Below are 16,264 nucleotides of genomic sequence, written 5' to 3' on the forward strand. Positions count from 1 at the left end.
TTTCAAGATTGATAAATAGATCGTTCTAGTTTTGACACCAGCCCTGTTGTCTTGAGTGAGTTATAGTGCTGTGTTCAGCGAAAGGCCTAGCGTACCACTGATAAGTCCTTATAAATATTTATCTATCGATTTGTCTGATAGAAAATGTGCATCAGAAACACTTATGGCGTGTGCAGTAAGTGCTAAATATTTTTTATGTTAAGTATGAGCATCATTGCTTGGAGCAGATCATGTACTCTGTAAGTACTTGCACATATTCCCACTTCTTCCTTTAGCATCACTGTATCTTGTTCCATTCTTTCCAGAACATTAGTACACCCTGCATACCCTATGCTGCTTTGGGGTCTCCATGTTTTGATATTTCATATCTGAAGCCAGCATGTTTTTAAGAGGTAACAATGACCTTTTGGAACAATAGGTGAGGTTACTACAAGAAAAGAACAAATACCCAAGGGCATGTGCATGATCCACGTAATATAATCAAAGCTCAATACATGTGCTAACTACTTCCTCACCCCAGGCTTTTTTGACTTTCTTCTTGCATCAAGAGACAAAGGAGGCCTCATTGCACCAAAGGCACCCCCTGCTGTTTACCCCCTGCTGTTCTTCCAGTCAACTTCCCTGTCCATCCACCCTGGGGTTGTCCTCATCCAATCACTTTTTGGGTTACCCTAAAGTTAAAGGCATCAACCAGTCCAAAATCCCATTTTTTGGTTCTAGGAAAGCCATCAAGGCTTTGTTCCATTGCTAGAGATCATCAAGCACACCCCCAGAGGATGGTTATCAGGTACTGTGGGCCCTCCCCTTACATGGAAATCTAATCCGTGTGTGCTGCATAGGGCAGAAAGGGTGGGGCTGAGTCGATCTCAGAGGCTTTATACGAAATGCCAAACAACTGAGGAGCAGCTACACTAGGAAGTGCTGGAGATAAAAGCCTGGGAAGAATGCTAAGACTTTGTCAGAGATTAACTGACATTCTTGGTGGAAAGCACTCTCTTTGTGGACTCCTTGTTTGCCTGTTTCTTTGGGCTGGATCTTTGGACCTTTGCCTGACATTGCTCCTCTCTGGAACACTGACCATTGTAGCAATAGCAAGTACATTTCTATACCACTTATCAGTGTGTAAGCTAATTGCCCCCAACAAACTGGGTACTCATTTTAGTGACCTCGAAAGGATGCCAGGCTGAGTCGACCCTGAGCCCCTGGCTGGTACTGAATGCATGACCTTGTGGTTTGTGAGTGAGTGGCTGCAGTACAGGCATTTAACCATTGGATTGATTGATGACCCCAGCTCTTTGGGCTTCTGAACTCTTTGCTATGCCCTAAGGACCTTGCTTTGTACACTTTGGATTTGACATGTCTCAAACTCTGCATCTTGGTTGCAATTCACTATCTGGTGACTAAGGGCTGAACAGACAGGCCAAAATAAAGCTGCTTTGGGTCACTTTGGAGATATGCTAGTTAAATGATGCATGTGTCTTAAGATGCCAGAAGCAGTACCAAAGCCACACTCCAGTCCTAAGGACTGGGACACAGGTTTGGCGCAGCTTCTGGCTTCTTAAGATGTGAGTTTCATTTAAACAGCATACCTCCAAAGTGACCAGAAGCAGCTCTATTTTGGCCTGTCTGTTTGGCCCTTTGGCTGTTGCTATTGGCTGCTGATCACTTTTCTGGACAAAAATGTCATAACACCTTACATTTGGCAGATAAAAATGGGTGCATGTAGCTAAGCAACATCATACTATAGTTAAGATAGCAAAACCTATAAATGATGCAAAATAGCAATAGTAACTTAAAATAAATAAATAAAGTTTTTATTTTTATCCCGCTCCTTCCTGCGATCAGGGCGGCTTACAACAAGATTAAAAACAACGGTACAATAAAACATTATAAAATATAAACTTATTACAACAATAAAAATAACAGGCAAAAAAGCCCCATAGCCCAACCTCTTGGCCACGGAAGAGGAGGGAGGCCCACAGGAACTTAATCGGGGAATGCCTGTTGGAACAGGAAGGTTTTCAAATCCTTCCTGAATTGGGCCAGGGTGGTAGTTGAGCAGAGCTCGGTGGGCAGCGCATTCCAAAGGGCTGGGGCAGCTGTGGAAAATGTCCTCCGTGTAGTGGAGGATAATCTGGCCCCAGGCACCTTCAGTAGATGCTGCCCAGACGTTCTGAGGGTGCGAGGCGGAATATACGGGGAGAGGCGGTCCTTCAGGAAACCTGGGCCCAAGCCATTTAGGGCTTTATAGGTAATTACCAACGCCTTATATTGAGCCCGGAAGCGAATGGGCAGCCAATGGAGATCCTTCAGTACCGGTGTTATATGGCTGGCCCTGGAAACACCAGTGACCAGCCTGGCTGCCATGTACTGCACCATTTGGAGCTTCTGGGTTTCATTTATATACAACTTCATACTGCACTAAGCAGGCTCTAAGTGATTTATAATTATAAGCTAATTGCCGCCAACAAGCTGTGTACTCATTTTAACAACCTCAGAATGATACCAGGATGAGTCAACCCTGAGCCTCTCCTGGGACTGAACTCGCCACCTTGTTGTTTGTGAGTGAGTGGCTGCAGTACTGGCATTTAACCACTGCACCACCAGAAAACAGAGAGAATGCAGTAATTTGCTTTTGCCTGAGCATGCATGGAATGGCAAGATTTCAATCCCCTCCTTTCCTCTTCTCTCTGTTTGTTAGTTGAGTGCAAAGTATTTTTCACATTGGATTCAGTTTGCTGCAATTGAAGCAAACTGAGAACAAAGGAGGAAAGGAGGAGGAGGAGAGAGAAACTAGGGCCCGTTACATACGGGCCTGAAAATACGGACTGGGTCCGTATTAGGGTTAGAAAGGGGCGTCACTTCCTGATGTCCCTAACCCTAATATGGACCCAGTCCGTACAGAATGGCAGCGGCCGTTCCACATGGCCGCTGCCATCTTGACGTAGCGGACGCACTGCATCCGCATGTCGCACCCCGGAACTGAAGCCGCAAGTGCGTGCTTCGGCACTTGCAGCATCTCTTCCAGGGTGCAAGAAGGAGTGCGATTTTCGCGCTCCTTCTTTGCAACGTCCAGGAACCGTGCCGTTTGGCTGCTGCGGTTCCCGGACGCTGCAACCGGTGGCGGCAGCAGACCGCCGCTTTTCGGCTGTCTGTAACCCGCCTAGGACATTTTCAAAGCAGCTGAAAAGTGAGAGGATTAATTGGGACTGTTCCTGACAAATTAAGGCAGTCAGAAGGTGTGATGTGTGTCTACTCAGAAGTAAGCCCCATTCAGTTCAGTGGGACATTCTGCCAGTTAAATGTTCTTAGGATTGCAATTTAATCCACTAGGAGTGGGGCTGAAGAGGCAGGGAACTCCCACTGGCTTCAGTGGAATATAGACATTCCTGCACTCAGAAGGTACTGTATCTTTAATCCAACCCCATTTGTATCTTCCACCCCTTTTCCTGCCTGTCCTAGCTGGACAATACCCACCCCTTACCCACCCCAAAAACAGAGGGGCTATACAATTTTGCATAAAAGTGCAGGACTAAAGGCTGAAAGCTTTCTTTAAACAAACAAACAAAAGGTTTGTGAGGTAGACCATGTGGTGATGCATACATGTACAGAATCACCACCTGGAAATGGGGGGAGGGGGGAATGGTCCTCATGAAGGAGTATTCAAAAAAGCCATTTCCCCATCTGCAACATGAAGCTGTATGTTCCACTTTATCATCTTTGTCACCTCGTCTCCTGCATAAGTCATGGACTCTGAGGTATTCATTTTCAGAGTGCAAGGTTCATATTAAAAGCACTTTTTTCAGACCAACACCATCTGCTTGTTTTGTGGATGACACTATACTACCAGCAGAAAACATCACAGCCTTGGAACAGTTACTAAGGGAGGTCAAAGAAGAAAGTGCAAAGGCAGGCTTAATGCTGAACATAAAGAAAATAAAAATAATGCCCATGGAGGAACTACATAAACGCAACCTAAACAATAAGGAAATTCATAAAATCATGGAATCATAGGCGGTTTACAAACCGCCCCTTTGGGGCGGCCTGTACCCGCCCCTTTCCCCAATGGATCAGGGCCTCAGCTGCCACAGCGGCAGCCCTGAGGCCCCGATCCGCCGCTTTTCCAGGCCGCTTCAAGCCCCAAGGACACCTCAACAGCAGCTGGGAAAGGGAGAAAGGGGCCACTCGGCCCCTTTCTCCTTTGTGTCACTGGTGCAGCCATGTAAAGGCTGCGCCAGCGACACAAAATCAAGAAGGAGCTCCGCCACAGGCGCCCTTCTGTGGCACCAGGACGTCACATCCGCGCTGCTCCATTTGGAGGCGGTATGGCCGTGACGTTGTAATGGTGGCACCCATGTGGACAGGGTGCCACCATTTTGTACGTACTCCCCCAGGCAACCCTAGTAAGTACAGAGTACGTATTTGGGTGCCCGCTTGTAAAGGGTCTTAGAGTTGTAAAGAGACCACAAGGGCCATCCAGTCAAACCCCATTATGCCATGCAGGAACTCACTGTCAAACATCCTCGACAGATGGCCTCTGTTTAAAGACCTCCAAAGAAAGAGACTCCACCATTTTCTGAAGGACTGTGTTCCACTGTCAAACAGCTCTTACTGTCTAGATGTTGAAGTGGAATCTCTTTTCCTGTAGCTTGCATCCATTGCTCTGGGTCCTGCAGCAACAGAAAACAAGCTTGCTCTAGCCTCAATAGGACATCCTTTCAAATATTAAAACAAGATTATCATATCGCCTCTTAACCTTCTCTTCTCCAGGGTAAACATACTAATGTCTCTTCTCATAGGGCATGATTTCCAGGCCTTTCGCCATTTTAGTCACCCTCCTTTGGACTCTCTCCAGCTTGTCCACAATTTTTTTTTTGAATTGTGGTGTCCAGAACTAGACACAGTATTCCAGGTGAAGCCTGACCAGAGCTGAATAGAGTGGCATTATTACTTCTCTTGGTTTAGACACTATACTTCTATTGATGCAGAATTGTTTGAAATAGTTAAAGAGTTCCTGTACCTTGGATCAAACATTGATCAGAATGTAGAGGCAGTCAGAAAGAAGACTGGGAATGGGAAGGGTAGAAGACTGGGAATGAGAAGGGCAGAAAGTACTAGACAAAATCATACAGAGTAAAGATATATAACTGAACACTGAAGTTAGAATTGTGAAAGCCATTGTAATCCCCATCACTGCATACTGATATGAGAGGTGGACAGTGATAGGGTCATCTTAGGGTCATCGTAAGTCAGGGATGACCTGAAGGCACACAACAACAACAACAAAGTGTGAAATAACTCTAGTAAAAAGTTCCCTGTTGGTACCATGACACACCTTCCAACTTTTCATTAAAAAAAACTGGGGCATGTATGTCTAAGCAACACCAGAACATGGTAAAGATAGCAAAAGTAATTAATGAGAAAGATCACAAATGATAGAAGGCTGCAGAAATTTGCTTTCTCCTGAGTCCATGGGAAGGGCAAGATTCCTCTCCTTCTGTTCTCTTCTAGCTGTTGAGTAAACTGGATAAAAATTACTTTTGCATTTCAAACTCAGTTTGCAGCCATGAAAGTAAGCTGAGGACAAAGGGAAAAGCAGAGAGAAAATGGAACATGTCAAAAGCAGCAGAAAAAGTGGGATGACAGAGGATTTACCAGAACTATCTCTGCCAAATCAGGATAGCTGGAGAGTATGCCATGGAGATATCAAGACTGTGATTTGTGCAGTGGGGATTGCAGCATGTAGAAAGGGATAATTTCTTTTTTCTCAGTGACAATCTACTTTTTTAAAAAAAAATCAATTCCTAATTGGCAATTGAAGTGAGAAAAGAAAGAAAAGTTCTATTGGCATGAATGGAGTCCTAGTATCCTAGGGTATGTTTATGGCTGATCCCCAAGGGATCTCCATTTTCTCCATTTCCCTTTTTCACTACACAAAGTCTGTTTTCATTCAGCCCTAATTTTTCCCCCAATGGGTTTGTTTGCATCAGGGCTTGAGAAAGTTACTTGTTGGGACTACAACTCTAGAATCCCTAGCTAGCCAATAACTGCCCAAGCAGTGATTTCTTGGAGTTACAGAATACAGTCATTGTATTTCCTCTAGGTCAGGGCAGCTCCTCTACAGCCATTTCCACTGAAGAAAAGAGCTCTTGAATTGCATTTCCCTGAATTTGTTTATTTACAAGTCCATCATTATCTCAGCCAGAGATTTGTTGCAATACAGCTCTCTAGAGTTTTGACAGAATTTGAATTAATACAGCACTTGTGGGGTTAGGAGCTCCTAAGGTTTGATTTCCCTGGCTATTATGTAAACTAGTCAACAAAAGAAGCACCAGATTATACAGCTCTTTGGAGCACAGAAGGCTCAGGTGGAAATCCACCTCCTGGGAATAGAAAAGCATCTGGTCTCAGTGTCCAGCATTATCCCTATGTGTGAATGTTGAAGAAAGCTTACTTAAAATAATTTCCAGATGATAACTTAGCTCAGCGAAAATAGGATTCATTTACAACAACTTTACTGGGATGCTGGTAGGGATGAGGAAATTGGTCAATTTCTCTTTCTCCAGAATTTGATTGTTTTTTATTTTAAGTTCTTCCTATCCTGTATAGAAAGATTTTTGCAAATATAGCTAAAGTCTTTATAAAAAACACAGAATTAAATTGAAAACTCCCTCAACCACACATTGTCCAAATTCAATAAGTCTACAGCTATTTCCAGCATAGAAGGGCTATGTTGCAGCTGCATATTGGATACAGAAATCTCTCAGAAGAAAAAAAAAATATGGAGGTGGCATCTTTAATTCAGTACTGGAAAAGTTACATACAGTGGTGCCTCGGGTTATGAAATTAATTCGTTCCGCGGCCACTTTCGTAACCCGAAAAGCCTTCGTAAGCCGAATTGCCATAGGCGCTAATGGGGAAAAGCCGCGTTTCGTGCGAAAAAGCCGAAAAAAGCACCAAAAATTTTCTTCGTATCCTGAAAAAACATTCGTAACCCGGAACAATGATTTCCTATGGGATTTTTTCGTATCCCGAAAATTTCGTAACCTGGGTATTTCGTATCCCGAGGTACCACTGTATTCAAATTCAGACATTTAAGCCTTCAGCCTGGATGAAAGAATAGATCAGTTTCAGTTGCTCTCATTTTCATTTTTTTTAAAAAAATATTTTGTCCTGAACATTTTTTAAAAAATGTAAATTGTGGTCAATTCCATTCCATGTGTTATGCATGTGTTGTGCCTTCTCATGATATGGCCAAAGTATGACAGCCTCAATTTAGTCATCGTAGGCCGGGTACAGACTTTCCCCCTTGTCGGTGCCGCAGCAGCTGCACCACGCAGCACCGACACGCTGCCAAAAAGAAGCCGCTCCATAAAGGGGAAAGGGCACCGCCATGACACCACTTCTTGGAAGTGATGTCCAGACGCTGTGCGGCGGCAACATCATCATGGCAGCCGCCGTATCGACAGGAGGCCATCATGATGTATGGACTAGGGTTCCGAAGCATGTGATTGGTGTGCATTCTGGAACCCTAGAATCGGCATGGGCACACTGATCCCTGCCCGTCTGTACTGGGCCTTCGTTTCCACAGAAAATTCAGGCTTGATCTAAGACCCAATTGTTTGTCTTTTTGGCCATCCATAGTATCCTCAGCACTCTTCTCCAACACCTCATGTCAGGTGAGTTGATTTTCTTTCTTCCACTTCCTTCACTATCCAGCTCTCACATCTGTACATGGTGATGGGGAATACAATGACTTGGGCAAGCAACAGAGGACTTAGGAGGATTTCTCAAATCACTTCTGGGATACACAAAGTTTGCTTTTCAGTAACTTCATTCACCTGAGGGTGTGGGACACTTACACAAAGGAGCCTTATGGTACGTGTGCATAAGCCCACTTATCAGTCATGCTGTCTGTGGCTGTCAGTGCACATGGCCATCATATGGATTGGCATGCAGCATGTATAGATTCTGGGCATGACTCCCTACCCCCCACCCCCCACCCCAACATGCACTCATTCATGAATACATGAAAGGATAATAATAATAATAATAATAATAATAATAATAATAACAATAATACTTTATTTCTAGTCCGCCTTTCCAAAGATCAAGGCGGGTTACAGCACTTAGACCATCCAACAATACAATCCACGAAATACAATAAAAGCATCAATCAATATAAACATCCGTTAAAACATACTACAATAAAAATAACTGTCCAAGCTAGCACAATAGTGCGACAGTGAGGGGAGAGAAGGGGCTATCTTGGGGGTATTAGGGGTATGCCTGCTGGAAAAGGTGTGTTTTGAGCCCCTTTTTAAATTGGTCCAGAGAGGCGGCCGAGCAGAGCTCGCCAGGAAGGGAGTTCCAGAGCTTGAGGGCCGAGGTGGAGAAGGCCCTCTGTGTGGTGGTAGAATATCTTGCTTCTGGAACTCTTAGCAATTGCTTCCCGGCCGATCTGAGTGTGCGGGGCGGATTGTATGGAGAGAGGCGGTCCTCCAAGTACCCTGGGCCCAAGCCATTTAGGGCTTTATAGATAATAACCAACATCTTGTATTGTGCCCGGAAGTGAATGGGCAGCCAGTGGAGATCTTTAAGGATAGGTGTTATATGACTGGCCCTGGAGGATCCAGTGACCAGTCTTGCTGCCATATTCTGAACCAATTGAAGCTTCCGAGTATGGTACAAGGGTTGCCCCATGTAGAGCACATTACAGAAATCCAATCAAGAGGTTACCAGAGCATGTACCACCGTTTCAAGGTCCCCCCGGCCCAGGTAAGGACGCAGCTGGCATATCAGCCGAAGCTGATAAAAGGTGCTCCTGACCATCGCATCCACCTGAGATATAAGGTGGAGCGACGAGTCCAGGAGCACCCCCAGACTGCAAACTGAGTCCTTCATAGGAAGCGTGATCCCGTTCAGGACAGGTGGACAAATATCCATCCCTGGGCCCGGGGAACCTATCACGAGCACTTCCGTTTTCTCTGGATTCAGACTGAGTCTGTTTTCCCTCATCCAGCCCATTACCAACTTCAGACAGGCATCCAGAGGAGAGATGCCATCCCTGGTCACTGCATCAGTTGGAGACACAGAGAAATATATTTGGGTGTCATCAGCGTACTGATAACACTGCACTGCGTGTCTCCGGATGATCTCTCCCAGCGGTTTCATGTAAATGTTAAATAGCATGGGGGACAGAATGGCTCCTTGAGGGACACCAGATGTAAGTGCCCTCTTATCGGAGCACACATCCCCCAGCTGCACCATCTGGAATCTACCAGAGAGGTAGGAACGGAACCACTGGAGCACAGTGCCCCCGATTCCCAACTCCCTCAGGCGTTCCAGAAGGATACCATGGTCAATGGTATCGAAAGCCGCTGAGATGTCTAAGAGCACTAACAGGGACACGCTACCCCTGTCCATGCCCAGACGGAGATCATTGACCAGGGCGACCATGGCAGTCTCAACTCCGTAGCCTGCCCGAAAGCCGGTTTGAAATGGGTCTAGATAATCAGTATCATCCAAGAACGATTGAAGCTGGATAGCAACTGCCCTCTCGATCACCTTCCCCAAAAAAGGCAGCAGCGATACAGGCCGATAATTGTTATGCATCAGGGGGTCAAAGGAGGGCTTTTTTAACAATGGTTTTTACTTGGCCACTTTCAACTAGTGTAAGTCCTTCCTGAGTGATTGTAATTATTATGCGGTGTAACATTGAAGTTACTACCGCTCCCCTCTGAGCCGCTAGCCATGAGAACAGGGATCGAGAGAGCAAGTCGTCTTGCTCAACACTTGCAAGGATCTTGTCCACCTCCTCAGTACTTACAGACTCAAAATGATCCAGACAATTGAGTCCACGGAATCTCTGGAGACCTCTTCTGGTTTCTGAACAAATACTGGCGTCGAGAAGAAGTTGTTAAACTCATCACAGCAGCCTTGGATGATTCCAATATAGAGTTCAGGGAGGAGGGAAGCTGAGTAAGCTCCCTCACTACCCTGAACAGCTCTGCTGGACACTGACTCCGCGGACGCGATACGTTGCAGCATAGAACGAATTCTTTGCTGCACTTATCGCCACTCCATAGTCCCTCCAAGAGAGAGTCCAGGAGTGCCTTGTCGGATAAGCGCTGGTGTCTTCGCCAGTCATGCTCTAGTGTCGCAGTACCCGCTTCCTTGCCGGAGAGCTTCCGTATACCCAGGCTGTTTTTTGGGAGCAGGCCTGAGAGGACGCTTGGGAGTGTGGTGTATAGCCCTGGAGAGATCAGTATCCCAGATGGTAGTCGGACATCAACAGAATCACCGTCAGTTCCAACCATATACCCCTCTAGGGCTTCTTGGAACTTTGGGTTCCATCAGCCTTTGAGGGTGGACCATTCTATAGGTCTGCCACCCCCGGGAGGGATCTGGGTAGATGCCTTGATTTTTGCCTCTACCAGGAAATGGTCCGTCCATGACAAGGTGGAAATATTAGTTACTTCCGCCCACGGACTCTCCATGTCAGTACAGAAGACCATATCGAGCGTATTACTCGCAAAATGCATAGGCCCTGTGACCAATTGAGACAGGCCCATGGCAGTCATGGTATCCATGAACTCCCGAGCCGCACCTGATGGACTATGGCTGGCCACGAGGGGATGTTGAGGTCCCCCAGGACAAGAAGCTAGGGGACTCCAACACCGCTCCGAGACCAGCTGTGTCAGCTCGGCCAGGGAGTCTGTTAGCGCAGGGGTGGCGGCGTAGACCAATAGAATCCCCAAGCTGTCTCTGGCCTTCAGGGTCAAGTAGATACACTCGATATAGTAGTAGTCTGCGAACATGGTTCCTGGATAAGGAAAGGGTGTTTTTATGGATCAAGGCAACTTCCCCTCCCCCCCACCACCTAACCTGGTCTTGTCCTTAACTGGAGTACCTGGCAGGAAGGGCCTGTGCCCACACAGCTTCCCCTTCAGGCCCAAGCCAGGTCTCAGTAATGCAAGCCAGGTCACCGCTGCTTATCGTCCAGCAGTTCATAGATTATGTGTGGGTCTTGTTTTTTAATGGACTGCGCATTGCATAGGAGTAGAGACAGGGTTTGTGGTAAAGTTGGATGCATCAGACATGCAGGTTTTGCATATACCCTAAACCAGGAATGGGGGACCACTCCAGCCTTACAGCTATGAAGGAACCTCCCTCTTCAAACCCACTTCACTTACCTTGCTTTTCTTGACTGCAACTGAGCAGCAGCTTTCGGTTGTAGCTCAATCTCTTCTCTCTTCCCTCATTTTCCTCACATGGGAAAGGTGATATAGAAGCAAACCAGGCACAAATCAGTCAGTGTCAAACCCACCACAAGACCAAGAGGTATATCTACAATGGTAGAATGAGGCAGTTTGCCATCACTTTAACTGCTATAAGCTCCATCCTATGGAACTCTGGATTTCATAGTTTTACAAGGTCTTTAGACTTCCTACTCAAAGAGTGCTGGTTGCCTCACAAAACTCCAAATCCTGGGATTGCTGTAGGATGGAGTATGGGCAGTTAAAAATGGTATCAATCTGCATTATTTCTACAGTTGTAGATGCATCCCAAGTCAGACCTTCTCACTACCACCTTTTCAGCCAGTCCATCAAAGGCATGGCAGTCGTCATACCTCTAGCCATTGCCCTCAGGGACAATAAACTGTGCACCTTGCTTAGCCATGGGGTGGGCAACTGAACAAGAGCAAGGGCCTTCTCTGCCAAACTCTATGCTCACCTGCCAGGGCCACTCCAGTGCGCTTAGCATGCCCAGAGTGAGATAACATTATTTTCAGACAGCAATTGGGCAATTTACAGGTAGCTTTTTTTTCTTTTGGAAGAAGGCTAGTGGGACTTGATGGGTTGGAGAAATGAAACTGCCACATTTCTGAGAAGTCATCATGAACTTTGGGGAAAAAATAAAAACTTCCCTGAAAGTCAGTCATAAAAACCCTAAACAATTAGAGGGGTTTAGGAGCTTTGGGGGGGCTTTCAGGGGCCACACACACAGGGGTCTACAAGGGCCCCATGGCCACCCTTTGCCCACCCTGCTTACAGTGTGACCATATGGCAGGCAATAGAGGGAATGAAGTGAATCCCAATGAACAACAGCAGACTCACAGAATAATGCAGGGAAATAAAAAACATTTTGCATAGCAGCAGAAAATTGGTGTATCATATATTTCCCTGGCTTGATGATACCAATGCTCTATCATATTCCCAATTTCCTTTAGTTTTAAAGCATGCCACCTAGATCACCATTTATATTAGACTCAATGAGAACAGGCGCTGTGTTTCCAAATAAACAAGATGAGTATCGTTATTATTATTTTACATCATAAGGCTTTGATATAAGAACGTTACAGAAGCACAGATGGTCATAATTGAGGCCATTGGAACATCATGGCTTTCTGAATTTTTTTAAAAAACCAATGTCTGTGCAGTTTTCAGATGGCATCATATCTCTGTGTGTGTTTCATTAGCAACTTCAGTCCTCTGTGTCTAGTGTGTGTGTGTTGGGGTTTTTTTAAGAGACTTAAATTTTCTCATTATTCTCCAGTGGAAACAATAGCCTTTGAGAGGTGATGAGGCCTCCTTTTCTGGATGTCTTCTCTGGGTGTTGTTACAAAGAGGGTGGGACAGCGTACCTGCTGGGAATGCTCTAGCTGGGAATCCTACATTGAATAGTGGCTGGACTTGATAGCTCATATGCCCCTTCCAACTCTATGATTCTTGTCAGTGGAAAAGTGGTGAAATATTCTTTCTGTGATCTCACCTCACCCATCCTCTAAAGATCTGGATGCTTTTCTCTCACTCCTGATTTCACACAAATCTGTGTGAGTTGAAGACATGTGGGAAAGAGTGTTATAGAATCATAGAAATCATAGAATCATAGAGTTGGAAGAGACTGCAAGGGCCATCCAGTCCAACCCCTTGCCATGCAGGAAATCCAGATCAAAGCATCCCTGACAGATGGCCATCCAGCCTCCGTTTGAAGACCTCCAAGGAGGGAGCCTCCACTACAATTTGGAGGGAGTTTGTTCCACTGTCAAACAACCCTCGTACTGTCAGGAAATTCCTCCTGAATGTTGAGGTGGAATCTCTTTTCCTGCAGCTTGCACCCATTGCTCTGGGTCCTAGTCTCTGGAGCAGCAGAAAACAAGCTTTGCTCCTCTCTCAATATGACATCCCTTCAAGTATTTAAATAGGGCTATCATATCACCTCTTTAACCTTTTCTTCTCCAGGCTAAACATCCCCAGCTCCCTGAGCCCTCATAGGGCAAGGTTTCCAGACCTTTCACCGTTTTAGTCGCCTCCTTTGGACACGCTCCAGTTTCTCAATGTCCTTTTTGAATTGTGGCGCCACAGAACTGGACACAATATTCCAGGTGGGGCCTCACCAGAGCAAGAATATAGTGGCACTCTTACTTCTCCCTTGATCTAGATACAATACTTCTATTGATGCAGCCTAAAATCGCATTGGCCTTGTTAGCTGCCGCATCGCACTGTTGACTCATGTTCAGCTTGTGGTCTACTTGGACTTCTAGATCCCTTTCACATGTTGTCTCCTTAAGCCAGGTGTCCCCCATCCTATATCTGTGCATTTCATTTTTTTCGCCCTAAGTGCAGTACCTTACATTTCTCCTGTTGAAGTTCATTCTGTTAGCTGTTGGCCAGCTTTCTAGTCTATTCAGGTCATTTTGAATTTTGATCCTGTCCTCTGGAGTATTAGCTATTCCTCTAATTTGGTGTCATCTGCAAATGTTGATAAGTATTCCCCCAATTTTTTCCTCCAAGTCATTGATAAAGATGTTGAAACAGTACTGGGCCCAGGACAGAGCCCTGTGGAACACCACTGGTTACTTCTCTCCAGGATGAAAAGGTGCATTGTTGAGCACCCTTTGGGTTCGGCCGGTCAACCATTACAATCCACTTAACAGTTGCCTTGTCCAGCCCACATTTTACAAGCTTGTTTGCGGAGAATGTCATGGGGAACCCTGTCAAGGCCTTACTGAAATCAAGATATATCTATACCACAGCATTCCTTCATCTACCAAGCTGGTAATTTTATCAAAGAAAGAGATTAGATTTGTCTGGCTAGGACTTGTTTCTCTGAAACCCATGCGTGACTTTTGTGATTATGGCATTGCCTTCTAGATGTTCCACAGATTCTCTGTTTAATGATCTGCTCCAGAATCTTTTCCTGGTATTGATGTCGACTATCTGGACAATATTGTTGGGATCCTATTTCTTCCCTTTTGAAGATGGGAACACGTTTGCCCTCCTCCAGTCTGCTGGGACTTCTCCTGTTCTCCATGAGTTATCAAAGATTATTGCCAATGGCTGCCGATATTAACATTTGCCAGTTCTTTTAATACCCTTGGATGTAGCTCATCTGGTCCTGGAGACTTAAATTCATTTAGGTTAAACAGGTATTCCTGTACTATCTCTTTACTTATTTTGTGCTGAATTTCCCCTATTCTGTCCTCTGCTCCATTATCCTTGAGCACCCTTTGCCTTTTCTGAGAAGACTGAGGCAAAGAAAGTGTTCAGTAATTCTGCCTTTTCTCTGTCTTCTGTTAGCATTTTGCCATCTTCTCCACGCAGTGATCCTACCGTTTCCTTCTTCTTCCTTTTGCTGCGGACATATCCAAAAAAGCCCTTTTTGTTGTTCTTAACCTCTCTAGCAAGCCTGAGTTCATTCTGAGCTTTGGCTTTTCTGACCTTATCTCTACACTTGCTAGCTATTTGTTTGAATTCCTCTTTGGTGATTTCCCCATTTTTCCATTTCTTATACATGTTCCGTTTCCAATTTAGATGAGCTGAAAGTTCCTTGGTCATCCATCCTGGGTTCTTGCGACACCTCCCATTTTTCTTTCTCACTGGAACTGTTTTAATTTGTGCCTTCAGTATCTCCCTTTTGAGAAACTCCCATCCATCTTGAACTCCCTTCTCTTTTAGTATTCCTGACCATGGGATCGCCCCCAGTATTTCTCTAAGTTTACTGAAATCCGCTCTCCTGAAGTCTAGAATGCGTGTCTGACTTTGCTTGGCTTCTCCTTTCCATTGTATAACAAACTCCAGGAGAACATGGTCACTTCCACCTAAGGATCCCACCACTTGCACTTCATTAACCAAGTCATCCTTATTGGTTAGGATCAGATCTAAAATAGCTGATCCCCTTGTTGCCTCTTCCACCTTTTGGACCATGAAATTGTCTCCAAGGCAAGTGAGGAATTTGCTAGACCTTGAGGATCTGGCTGAGTTTGACATCCAACAAATATCAGGGTATTTGAAGTCACCCATCACTACTACATCTCTCCTTTCTGAGTGTGTGGTCATCTGTTCTAGAAAGGCATCATCCAATTCCTCCGTCTGACTTGGGGGTCTGTAGTAGACTCCCACCATAACATCCTTGTTGTTTCCCTGCCCTTTAATTTTTATCCAGATGCTCTCCACCTGGCTTCCAGGATTGATGTCCTGGATCTCTTCACTGGTGTAAATATATCTGACATATAGGGCTATTCCTCCTCCTTTCCTGTTTGGCCTGTTTCTCTTGAAAAGGTTATACCCCTCTATTTCCACATTCCAATCATGAGACTCATCCCACCAGGTTTCAGTGATGCCTATTATATCGTATTTGCTTTGTTGTACCAGGAGTTGAAGTTCATCGTGCTTATTTCCCATGCTCTGTGCATTAGTGTAGAGGCATCTAAGACCATGTGTTCCCTTTACTTGCTGCCTGTGCAAGTTCTTTTGCCTCCCACTGTTGGGTCCTTGCACTGTTTGTCTTGTTCCCTCTCTGTCAGTTTGACTATAATAAATGTTAATATAGGGGGCCTCCCGACTTACCGGGCAGGCCGAGTTGCTGGGGCTGATCAGGGTGGTCGCCCGGTGTGGGCGCATGCGGGGGCGTCCGCGGGCGGGCCCCACGTGTTGGGCGGCCTGCCTGGCTGGCATGGCGGCGGACACCTCTGCGGCTGCAGACTCCAGCTCCCAGGAGCCCTGGGAGCGGAAGCGTTGTGGGCCACCGCTCCCGGACTACAGCTTCCAGCACCACTTGGGAGCGGAAGCGGCCCTCATTGGCTGGCACAGGAGGGGTGTCGACCCCTCTCATTGGCAGGGAGCCCGAGGAGGCGGTCCTCTCGGGGGCTCCCAGCCGCAGATTGGCTGGAGGGCCTATTTAGGCCCAGGAACGCCGGTGGCCGGCGCCATTTTGCCTTCCTGGCTCCCCACCCACCCTCCCTAGTCTGGGCGATTGCTAG

This window comes from Sceloporus undulatus, chromosome 1, assembly GCF_019175285.1.
Source record: "Sceloporus undulatus isolate JIND9_A2432 ecotype Alabama chromosome 1, SceUnd_v1.1, whole genome shotgun sequence".
NCBI classification, from domain to species: domain Eukaryota; kingdom Metazoa; phylum Chordata; class Lepidosauria; order Squamata; family Phrynosomatidae; genus Sceloporus; species Sceloporus undulatus.